Consider the following 13,034-nt stretch of genomic DNA (forward strand, 5'->3'; position numbering starts at 1 on the left):
ACTGTAACTTTTACACAATACCTCGTTCTAAGTTTATTGAGCCCCTCATACTGAGAATGTGACCTGACAGGGAAAGAGAAAAGATCGAAAAGCTCCTACAAGGAGATAATCCTTCAATCACCTCTCAGGTAGCAAAATTTTGTACGGCAGCAATGAAAATTCATTGCCATAGAGTAGTCTCTTAGTCCAAATGGGAGATGTAATTTGGATGTAATTTTTTTTTAAGTGATTTAAGTCTCGGACTGTAAACCTTTGCCTGTAAGACTATTTTAGTCTATGTATTTTGTTTTAGCTGGCCAAGGGCCATAAATAATCTGTCTGTCTCTTATAACAACCCGGTCCTTGGCCAGTTTTATCTTCGCAACCACACTGTCAGATAAACCAGGAGATTAAGCCAGGAGAGAATGACTGGCCTAAAATCTTGCAGCATATTTTATGGCAGTGTGGGGATTTGACCCTGGGTCTTCCAGAGCCTCATCAGAAAGTCTAACTCAGGGGCGTCAAACTCAGTTGTTACGAGGGCCGGATATGACATAAATGCCACTTGGTTGGGCCGTGCCTCCCCAGCCCAAATCAAGAGTGTGGGGGTGGGTGGGTGGCTGCCTCGGCTGGCTCGAGGACCGGATAACAGCTCTCAAGGGGCCACATCTGGCCCACGGGCCTTATGATTTACACCCCTGGTCTAACCACTACACTGGCTGTTTGACAAGAAGTCTTGCCTAATCCAACTGACCACGGCACTGTGATTCAGAGTACAAAGTAAAGTAAAAGTAAATGAAGTCCCCTGTGTAAGCACCAGGTCATTACTGACCTATGGGGTGATGTCACATCCTGACGTTTACTAGGCAGACTTTGTTTACGGGGTGGTTTGCCATTGCCTTCCCCAGGCATCTATACTAGGGAAGCAAGCCAGGTACTTTTTTTACCAACCTCGGAAGGATGGAAGGCTGAGTCAACCAGCTACCTGAAACCGACTTCCGTTGGGCTCAAACTCAGGTTGTGAGCAGAGCTTTGACTGCAGCACTGCAGTTTACCATTCTGCACCACAGGGCTCCTCAGAGTACAAGAGGGACCTATAAAATCTTGATCTAATTCTGAAAAGGCATGGTGGTCATATCACTGATGTGTTCCCAAGTTAGCCATCCTAAATGAATATCTTTAATATGCTGTGGTAATGACTGATGCCCATTTCCTCTAATTCCTTCACATTGATTTAACTTGGACTTTTCTGTGCGTCAGGTAAAAGCATTTATAAATTCTCCATTTGGATTAAGGCTTATCCATGAAAACAAGATTTGGAGGCGGGCAGTCATGATTTCACATAGTATCTCACAGCTCACGCACACATACTTCTAGAAGCGCAGAGAGCTGCAGAAATTGACGTATTTCCCAGCCCACAGTTCACTAGAAGGCAGAAAATTAGAATATCAAGGAATGTCCAGTAATAGCCAAAGCTAAAGCAGAAAAATTAAATGGGCCTAGCATTCAAAGACAGCCACCTGCCTGTACAACAGCAGCCACTCAGAAACATTTTAGCCTAGTTTTGTGGTGGGGCCAGTAAAAGGGCTTTCAAAGAACAAAGGCAGCCCTAGCAACGTGCTTTGTACTCAGTAAGGAGTCTCCACCCCTCACTCCCCAAAATACACCAGTTATTTCCCTCTCTGCCTCAAGGAAAGAAGCATACAACACACACCTATAGACACAGAGCTCTCTGTACTCCAATATGAATATGCAGATATACTAAGCATGCATGCATATACACACACTCCCCAAACAGCTAGATCGTTAAGCTTTTTTGCCCTAACATCTCCAGTCTAGCATTACATGGCACTGGGTTTCCAATTTCAGTTCCAATTAGTAGAAGCAACCGAGTCTGATGCAAAGGGCTGAGTTTACCTTGCCACATCTATTAAACTGACCTAAGCACTTGGATTCTTAGCCAAACCTCCAGCAGATTACGCAGATTTACACACACTGATTTTTCCCCTTTGAGCCATCCTTTTAGAAAGATTGTGAGGAATAGTTTTCAGCAATGGAGGCTTTGAAATGAAAGAATGAAAGGGGGATTCTTTTCCTATGAAAGAGCAACAGGAAATATAGAAAAACGTATATGGCTAGCACTCACAGATCCTGAAAGATGTGTACATTTAGTTTGACACATGCAGGTTCATGCCTGCATATGATGATGTGTATATCTTCCTATAAGGAAACAGCTTCACCTGCGTATTTTTGTTAGGTTAGCTGGCTCAGGGAACATACACTACATAGCAGGATGCTGATTCAGGGAGCATGAAATACATACCAGGATGGGAAAAGCTGAATAATCAACCCAATGTCAGAAAATAGACCTCAGGCACAGGTATATATGGACCTGCGTGCACAAAGATGTAATATGGGAAGTGGCTCAAAACGATGTGACTCACTCAAGACAACTAAATTGCCAACGGTGACAAAAGTTTTGTTTCACTCCCTTTTTTTAAAAAAAAAAGTGAGGGAATTATGCTGATATCCGCCTTCCCACCAGAAACTAACACCAAGTTCAATTTTCAAAACCGCTAAGTCATATAGCCCATATATTTACATTCCTGCTCAAGCAGCAAGATTAACAATTGTTTTTTTTACCCTGTATGCTGGTGTTTTGCATTCAGGCGATATTTTGATTTACAGGGGGTCTGTACCTATGCAGATTCCAAAGTTCCCTCTGTACCTAAGAATTCCAGCCTGATAATATGCAGAAGACCTGAAATTCAGGTCCATCTATTTCACAGTTCAGACAGAGGGCAAACAAGAGATAACTCCACAAGATAAGCACTGAAATTACTAATCTGGAAACAAAAGCTAGTTACTTTAAGAAGTGAGATATTCTTGATGGGAAGCAGGATCCACAGCTTTTACCAGGGACAGTGACCAACAGACTTGCTTCCTGGCTGATCTGAACAGGGGTCATCTGACCAGGTTGTTAATTTTTACACATACACACACACAAAAGTGCTACATCCTGGTCACTGTTTAAGTACTCTAAGTTATGCATAAGTAACATACCTTAACTTTGGCTAAGATGTTGTTGTTTTTCCTTTCAGAAAGGTGGCAACTTGCCTTTGGGGAAAGGCCACCAAACCTCTGTTGCTCACAACCAGATGAACAAGAACCAGACACTTGCAAAGGCAGCTTTCCTACAAGTCATTTTTCATTCTTGTTCTTCAGACCACCAAAAAGCTAGATCTTCTTGACATTAAAAGCCAGTGGCTGTTAGGTACCCTTTTGCCCTTTCCCATAGGAAATTATCACAGATCACAGCTCTTGTGTACAAATAAACAATCTTCCACTGAAGAGTGGGGGGGGCATACACTTCCCTATTGGCAAACACTTTTTTGACAGATAACGTACCAGTAACTGGATTGGCTAATAGATCAGGCCCACACTTTTGGGCTTTTGCTTTCCAGGGGCTTGTGTATCTGTCAATCTCTGATTCAGACACCCTAAGTTCTACCAGTTCAGCTCAGTTGACCAGCAGAAGAATAGAAAGCCAGGGCCCACCCAACACAATATCAGAGTAGCACAGACCTCATTCCAGAAAAGAAATACAGTCTCATTAGCAGCACATTCTAGACCAGGGTGTCGAACTCAATTGTTATGAGGGCCAGATATAATATAAATGTCACTTGGTTGGGCCAGGCCATGCCTCGCCAGCCCGGATTGATAGCGGGGGGTGGGGGTGAGGTAGCTGCCTTGGCTGGCTCGTGGGCCGGATAAGAGCTCTCAAGGGGCAGGATCTGGCCCCTGGGCCTTAAGACTGACACCCCTGTTCTAGACCAATGTTCTTGAAGTAGCCCACAAAGCAAAACCAAACCACATCAGTTTTAGGAAGAACTAACCAGGATTTCAGACTGCGACTTCAATAACAAGCTTGAAAGGATTTGAATACCCTTTCAAAAAGAAAATACTGTGCAGGTAGCCAGCAAGAATTTCTGGGATTCATAGCCTCGTAGTTCCACTCAGCAGGTACTTGCCAAAAGACCTCCTGGCTCTGCCACCAGGACATATAACCTATGACAAATTCTCTCTGCCTTATTGTCGAAGGCTTGTTCCCCTGCATACTAGGAACAGCGCTGCCAAACATTCATTATTCACAAGTCTTCCATTCCGTACTTTGGAAAGTCTTTTCTGCTCTTTGCTTTAGATAGAAAAGAATCCTGATGAGCAGAAGACTCACAGCCATCAGCTCTGCCTCTTATTAGAGCCCCAGATGGGCATAACACACATGTATCATACCCCTGGCTTTTTTTTTTTAATCAAAATTATCACTTAAATCTGGCAAGTCTGAGCGCAGGACAAGTGGGAGAGAGGGGTGCTTAACCCTTTCCCCATTCGTTTCACTGCTATAAGTCACCTCCCCTGCTGCCTTTCCACTCACAACCTATATCTCCTTCCCTCCATCTCCCAGACAAATGCTAGAGGAGGAACAGTACAGCTAGCACCACTTCCTGACTAGCGACAGTCTCCTTATCGCACATTAACAAGATAAGCACACTCACAGCAAGAATACGGGACCAAGACACAAGGAGTTTAAGGATATGTCTTCATTACAGATGCAAATCAATTTAAAACCACGTTTAATAACACTGGCTTCTGTTCAAGGGAGCCTGAAAAAAATAAAGCTTTTGTGCAGAGGCTATTAACTTCTAACAAAGAATTCCTAGAAACCTTCACAAAAACTTTGATTTCTTTGGCTGGAGACCTGTGGACAATGAAACTATTTTTAATACTGTTTAAATTTAGTGGCTCCACAAGATCTTTTAGGGAGCTTGCACTGGAACGGGAGTTGACTGAACACCAGTATCTGGATTTGTGCCAGTGTTTGTACCAACAGGCCAACCCCCTTCACACAATGCTTTTCAATTTCTTTCCTCCCCCGCCCCTTCTCTGTCTCTTAGAAGAGCAAAACCCACCCCCACCTCAAGTGTTTCCACCCACTTTTTATCTAAGCTATGATTCAATCCAGTTTGGGGGAAAGATCTGGAAAGGCAAAGAAAACCCTACAAACCCACAGAGGAATATTCGGTCCTCTCTATTAATTCAAACTGAAGTATTCACAAATAAAACTCATTTTTTTTCTCTTTGTGCTTTCATAGCATAGATTCAGCCTCCATTCATTACACGCTGGCTTGGCTCAGCCTCCCCTAGCGAGTGCGCCAGACAGAAAGCAGCCTCCATCCGTGGCACCAGTCACCACGCAACTGTGACACTAATAAGCACTTTGTAGCAGCCACTTCCGACTGCACAACTAGCAATGGAAGGAAAGCAATAATTTAAGTTTCCCTCCAAATCAAGGGGAGGCTTGGCTCCAATAAGCCAGGCCAAATACAATTGCACAATTAACTCACCCCACGAATAACACAGCGAACGCCACAGGGAGAGACTGCTCAGAGGGATGTAATACCTCACACAAAGATAAAAAACTGTGCGCTTTGTATCAGCGAGTTAATTAGCTTTTCTAATGGCAAAGCATAACCAGCTCTGGAAGTACATGCAACTGTGCTACCCCTCTGAAGCTAATTGTACATCCATCCGGCTGGTCCAGCAGCTGCACCAGAGAAGGTGCAGTAGCTTATAGATCACATTCCCTTGTCCAATTAGAAATGAAGCCCAGGGATATGCCTGAACATTTTGTAGTAACACACACTTGCTAGAACTTTACAGTTCCATTTCACACCTGCTGGAGGAAAGAAAGAATATGAGAAAAAGAGACAGTTTAGTTTAAGCTTATTGATACCACATATGAACCATACAATTAGTATGCCCAAAAAGGGCATATAGTTGCCCAGTCTGCCCACTACTGTAACTCAAATGTACACAAGTCTTTTCAAGTAAATCTATGGCTTGGATGCAGACTAAATTGGCAAATTCCACTGACTCCCTCTTCCCACTGTAGAACCCACTCCGGTTGTTCCTCAGGGTCTCCTATTCCATATTAAGTGGAGATTCATGGACTGCAGTGGAAGGGAAAGGCAGGAAAGCTCCATTATGCAGAGGAAAGTTTAGTCTGGATCCAAATATATATTTCGTTCGACAACACCGTATGGTTTTTAGCAAGGAAGGAATCCCTCTGTGGTCCCCCAAAGTTTAACTGAAAAACAAATTTATCTTGGATGTTTAAAATCCATGAAGGCCACTTACAAGAATAAAAGCAATATAAAATAAAATTAAAAACTGGCAGAACAATAAATACTGCAGTAAGAGGCGCAATACAAAATCAGCTATCATACTATAAACAATTACATATCAACCTTAGCCATAAAAAGGGGAAAAAACCCACAATATTAAAGCAGTAAAAAATATAAACAAAATAGAATATATAAAATGGGTAAAAAAACACATAGCAAACACCTTTGAAAAATAATCGCATTTTCATCTAGTGCCTAAAACTCAGAACCAAGTAAATAGGTGATGAAAGGGAATTCTAAACATATGATGCCACAACAAAGAAGGCCCTGTCTATAGTAGTCATCTTCCTCTGAGAAACGCTAAAGTGCTTTGTGATTTTGTAGAGTGAGAAATGCAGCACTTCCAAATGGAGACTTATATAAACGGGAATTCCAACGACAACATCCTACTCAAACAAAAATGAGAAATCTAGGGTCCAGATATGAGTTATTCCAAGTTTTAGCTATAATATCTAAAAAAGCAGGCCTGATTAGATCAGTGTTAAATGCGAGATGATTTGTGTGTGGACGTGAGTATGACAGAATATTCACACACCCAAACCTAAGCCAGCCAAGAGCAGCGCCAACAATCATAACTTGGCTAGTGGGCATAAGGCTCAGCATCCAGTACTAATTACCCTCACAACCCTGAGCAATTCCGCCTCTTCTCCACAGCTTCTTCATTGTGGTTCTTCATTTGTCAAGATGTAAATACAGAGATCCCTGTGTAGCCTGGGAATAACTCACACATTTTCTGTCACAGTTAAATTAGCACTTTCATAAATTTGTGGCCCTGACCTGACTCTTCCTTTACTGGAGAGCAATCTGGTTATTTCACCAAAGCAAACTGGAGACTTCTTCTGGAAGACTCTCCTTCTAAAGAACCCCTCTGCCAAATATAATTTCTACCTATGGATACTTGCTTCAGCGGAACATGTAGTAAAACCAGAAGGCTACACAGACTACAGGCATGGCCCCAGCATAGAGATGACATGCACATTCATGAAGCACTCTGAAAGCTGGGGGTGCGGGCTGTGAAATCATCAGTTGAAATCCCACCTCAACCTGAACTCACCTAGTGGCTTTAAGGAAGCCACTATTTTCTCAGCTTCTCATCTCCAATTGAGATAATACTAGTCTACCTTTCAGGATTGTCGAGTACTGAAATAAAATATACAAAGCACCAAGTGTGTGTGTGTTAAGTACTGTCAAGTTGCTTCTGACTCAAGGAGACCCTATGAATCAATGTCCTCCAAAATGTCCTATCTTTAACAGCCTTGCTCAGGTCTTGCAATCTGAGGGATGTAGCTTCCTTTATAGAGTCAATCCATCTCTTATTGGGTCTTCCTCTTTTCCCGGCTGCCTTCAACTTTTCCTAGCATGATTGTCTTTTCCAGTGACTCTTGTCTTCTCAAGAAATCAATGCACATAGTACTTTAGAAATCAGCAGTCAGCACCTTTTTATAATTAAAGAGCCCAACTAAGTCACCCTTCAGAGCAAAAGATCAATGAAGAGTCAGTATAAGAATGCATGTTTTCATAAAAGAAAATGTACTACAATTTAATTTGGTATTGGTAACTGACATGATTAATAACCCATGTTTGTACATCCCAAAGGCTGCTTGTCAAAAATCCTTTATTAGGAAGTAGTACACACAAGGTCTCACAATAGGTAATAAATACACAAGAAGCATTCTGCACAATTGTTTCAGTGGACAGGAATAAATCTCCACGTGGTTTCCACTTGTATTACTGGTAACTGTTCGCCTCTATCATTTCCCTTTCTATAAAACAGCACTAAGAAGCACTTCAGTCCCATGAAATCTTTGCCTGCTGTTCCCTTCACATCCTGGTTATTCTAGCATCCCAGCTTCTCCCTCCAATATACCTTAACAATGTCATTTTTAAAGAGACAGCTTTCTTTTTGTAGAGAGTTACATTTGTCTCTAGAGCCAAAGGCCACAGACCAGTTATAAATAGTATTGATAAATAGATGTTTCAGATACAATGACAGCATCTGCCAGAATCCTTGAATTTTAGAATGTGTGTAAAGTGCCGTCAAGTTGCAGCCGACTTATGGCGACCCCTTTTGAGGTTTTCATGGCAGGAGACTAACAGAGGTGGCTTGCCAGTGCCTTCCTCTGTATAGCAACCCTGGTCTCCCATCCAAATACTAACCAGGGCTGACCCTGCTTAGCTTCTGAGATCTGACGAGATCAGGCTAGCCTGGGTCATCCACTTGAAATTTTAGGATAAGAATCCAGAATTGATTGGAATTCTTCTGCCCTCCTTGAGCTCCTGAGCTCTCTTTCATTTGCCACATACTGCACACTCCTTGAGGTTTATAATATGGCATGGTAGAGACTTGTAGCATGGATGCATGCACAGTGGTGGTGGTGGAAATGCCGCCAAGTCACCTCCGACTTATCGTGACCCCATAAGGTTTTCAAGGCAACAGACTAACTGAGATGGCTTGCCACGGCCTGCCTCTGTGTCACGATCCTGAAATTCCTTGGCAGTCCCCCATCCAAATACTAACCAGGGCCAAACCTGCTTAGCCTGTGCCATCCAGGTCAGGGCAATGATATAAGCCAGGAAAGAAAAATGTCTTTCCCCTTAAACAGGCTTCCTTGGGAGGAGGTAAGTGCTCCTTCCCTGGAGGTTTTTAAGCAGAGGCTAGATGGCCATCTGTCAGCAGTGCTGATTCGATGATCTTAGGCAGTTCATGAGAGGGAGGGCATCTTGGCCATCTTGTGAGCATGGAGTAGGGTCGCTGGGGGTGTGTGGGGGAGGTAGTTGTGAAATTCCTGCATTGTGCAGGGGGTTGGACTAGATGATCCTGGTGGTCCATTCCAACTCTATGATTCTATGAATTTCATAAATAAGGCATATTACAGGAATGGGTTTGTAGCCCTCTGATGTATGCTCATTTCCTATTCTCTCCCCCCACAAAAAAACCCTTGGGCTCTGGGTTCACATTATATATAAACAGTTACCATCATATCGTGTTTTTTTAAAGGGAAGATGGAAGCCTGTATTAGCAACTCCTAATTTGATTCTGCTTATCTCACACTTGCTTCAGCAGGGTTTTAAGAACAGTCACTACTACTATAACTTCACTAGAGATGCTAATTTTCTGCCCCCAAGCATTTCCCATCTGCTCTAATCAAGCTGATTACAATTTGCATTGTTCCCTCTGCATCCTGAGTTCCTTCTTTGCAACAACCTTCCCATCTTCTGACTGGGATATAAGGACTCACGAGGCAAACCTATGAAAAGATACCCCAGTCTAAGCCCACTGAATTTAATGGGTTTAGACTAGATTAACTATGCATTAGGAGCCCCGTGGCGCAGAGTGGTAAAGCTGCAGTACTGCAGTCAAAGCTCTGCTCACGACCTGAGTTCGATCCCAGCGGAAGTTGGTTTCAGGTAGCCGGCTCAAGGTTGACTCAGCCTTCCATCGTTCCGAGGTCGGTAAAATGAGTACCCAGCTCGCTGGGGGTAAAGGGAAGATAACTGGGGAAGGCACTGGCAAACCACCCCGCAAAACAAAGTCTGCCTAGAAAACGTCGGGATGTGACGTCGCCCCATGGGTCAGGAATGACCCAGTGCTTGCACAGGGGACCTTTACCTTTACCTTTAACTATGCATAGGACTGCATTGTCAGAGTTCTCCATTCCATCTGTATCTGAAGAAGGGAGCTTTGACTTTTGAAAGCTTATTCTCCAAAACAAAACATGTTGGTCTCTACGGAGCTACTAGACTTGAATCTAGCTGATCTACTACTCTCTTACCCTATTAAATGAATCCAGACTACACCCCCCATACACACAGCGGCTCTAACAAAAATGTACTAGTAGCCCAAGTCTGGTGCCTTTGAAGTCTCATTAGCCATGTTCTTAGTTTCACTCACATGATGGCCTTATAGCCAGAAGAACTTCCTCAAATGGGCAAAATGAGAGGAGGCAGAACAAACACTTGAAAGTTCCAAAACTTTAAATAGCTCTTTTAATTCTCCCAGTTACTTCCTGCTTGGATGATCAATGTTAGTCTCAATGAGATCGTTACAATTTTGTTTATCAGTTTCACTTTCCGATTCCTGAAGCGACATCCTATGCATGCTTACTCCACTGAGTTTAAATGAGATTTACAATGCAATCTAGTGCATTCTTCAAAGAATGAAAAGCCCACTTTATTCAATGGGGCTTACTCCCAAGTAAGCGTGCCCTGGGTTGTGTCCTTAGCTGCATTAAGTAATATTACAGCTCACTGTCTTCAAACATCTGAAGCATTTCTCTTAACATAAGTGTTCTAAATAAAATACCAAACTCTCAAACACCAAATCTTTAATCTCCCTCTGTAAACCTGGGATATGCACTATGAAAGCCAGAAAACCTGCATAAGAGTTCAGTTCAAGCCAGAAGTTAGACACAGTCCCCACTTATGCTTTACAATATAAACGTGTTTACAGAAGGTTACAGAAAGCAAGTAGTAAGCTTTCCGACTGAATTATCCATACTGTTGAAATTAAAAATAATGTGGCAGTGACAAAATCCATCTAATGTTGAGAATGTTAGGTCTATATTAAAAGAATCTGTAACAGCATGAGACAAAACAATTATGAATTTGGATGACAGGGTGTGAAAGGGAAGTCTAAACATATCCGCCTTTTTACTCTTAGGGCAAACGGACGTTAAATGTTCTCTTGGCAATTTTTTTAAATTGAAAAGCAGCCCTAAATTGCTGAAGTTGGGAGTTGAGGATGCACAGGCCAAGGCAGAAAAGTGCTTAACCTTTTCCTGACTGGTTCCCCTCCCGCCCCCCAGCCAGGAAAGGATTAAGCACCTACCCCCTGCCACTCTCCACTCCCAACTGCAGCACCCCCCTGGCAGCTTTTCTTTGAACAAACATTGCAAGAAAGATACAAACATTCAAATAATGTCTGCCTTGACTATCAATTGAGTACATTCTTACAGTATGTCCCTTTACAGGGGGTGCTAATTTTTAAGGAACTTCCAAGTCAAGGCATGCCCTTTTCATGCCCCTTTCCTCATGCTTGCCTCTCTCTACTCTGTGACCTACTGAAGTATGCAGCCTAAGATCACTATTGTTTGTCCTTTATTTCAGACAACCAAGCAGAACAAAAATACAAAATGCAATGTCAGGGTAAAAGCTTAATCTGATCTTTCTGTCTCTGTTAGCTCAATGTACTCTGTTGACAGTGCAAGGTAAAGGGTTGACAGTAATGGATTTGATTATCAGCACTGCATCTTTAATAATTGAAATGTTGTTAGCTGCTCAGGCAAAGAAGAATGGGGGTTTTAAAGCATCGATTTTTAAACTGGCAATGATAATTTAAACAAGCAAGCAACTCAGCACCCTCATTCCTTATGGTGCAATTTGCTTTAAAGGGAAGAGTTGCCAAATGCCCTAGATTTCAAAACAACCTAATGCCCAGAGTAAATTACCTACCCCTCGGGTTCCAGCAACTCCCTTCTATAATATTACAGTCAACAAGTACCAATACACAGAGCATCCCCTGGAAGTCTAGGGCAGGCCTGACTCCAAGGGTTGAACACAGGACAGCAGTGTGCAGTGGATGCTTGTCTAACAAATGAATTTTCCCATAGGAAGTGCTCCCTTCCAGAGCTCCACCGCAGGCCTCTCTTATTAAAAGTCTCACTTTTCTTTATGACTGTAAAGCTCTTATCTGAAGATGACTCCCTTGAGCACACATAAGATACAAACAATAAACTCAAATAGATGGTGGTAATAGGGAAGCAAGCTGGCACTAAGACCAATAATAATCATGAAACGAAAGACTTAATGAAAGTCCTTGGCATCAAACTAGCTAGCATAGATCTTCAGGCTGGCAAGCTAGCCAGCCCTTAGGACCCTGGAGCCATAATGAGGACAGGATATACAAGACACCCACCCAGGCAAAAAGAGAGAGAGGAACGACCTCCTGCTTTGCATTCACATGCAGAGGCTAGAATTCATATCTGTTCTGAACCATCAGCTGCCTTCGGAGCCACCTTTTCTAAGGAGAACTAGGAAGAGGTGAAGCTCTCCATTTCAATGTGCTACCAGATGCAGGGTCACAAGAAAGCTATGTGCTTAATAAGGAAGCCCTTCTCTTGGTACATAAAAAAAGAAAACAGGCAGCATGTTTTCTAAGAGAAGGTTTCAAGTGGGCAGTGGTGTTGGTCTGCAACAGAAGAGCAAAATCAGGGTCCAGTAGCATCTTAAAGACCAAGGGTATAAGTTTTCAAGAATCAAAATCTAGTTGGCCTTCAAGGTGCTACTGGACTTGAATCTTGCTCACTAAGAGAGGATCTTCTTGCCCAGCAACTTAAACTGGAAAGTGGCAATGGGCAAAAGACAGGATCAGCACTTGGGCAGTCAGAGACCCTTAGGGGTCGATTCAATTCCCACCCAGATCAAAAGAAGATAGCGAAACGCCCATTGTTATTTATATTTTTAGCAGACAGCCTTTCCTTAACCCTACACCAGTTCAACCATTCAATTGACCACGTGATAACGAAGTATTTTTCCCCACCCCTCCTTTTTACAGAACCGGTGGGAGACTTGCTCCAGGTTACTCTGTGGATCAAATCAGTGGGTTATAGATCAAATCAAGCCTGAATTGACCCTAGAAGCTAAAATGACTAAACGGAGGCTATCGTACTTTGGACACATCATTGAGAAGGCAAGAGTCACTGGAAAAGACCGTCATGCTAGGAAAAGTTGAAGGCAGAAGGAAAAGAGGAAGACCCAACAAGAGATGGATTGCCCTCAGTCTGCAAGATCTGAGCAAGATCTGAGCAAGGC

At 42.8% G+C, this 13,034-nt stretch overlaps 1 protein-coding gene across 2 annotated transcripts in view; it reads right to left on the minus strand.

The window, feature by feature from the left end:
* Positions 1-13,034, minus strand: part of PKN1 (protein kinase N1) — a 75,102-nt gene that overhangs the window by 61,421 nt on the left and 647 nt on the right. The gene's annotated exons all lie outside the window — the stretch shown is intronic.

Source organism: Euleptes europaea, chromosome 1, assembly GCF_029931775.1.
Source record: "Euleptes europaea isolate rEulEur1 chromosome 1, rEulEur1.hap1, whole genome shotgun sequence".
NCBI lineage: Eukaryota > Metazoa > Chordata > Lepidosauria > Squamata > Sphaerodactylidae > Euleptes > Euleptes europaea.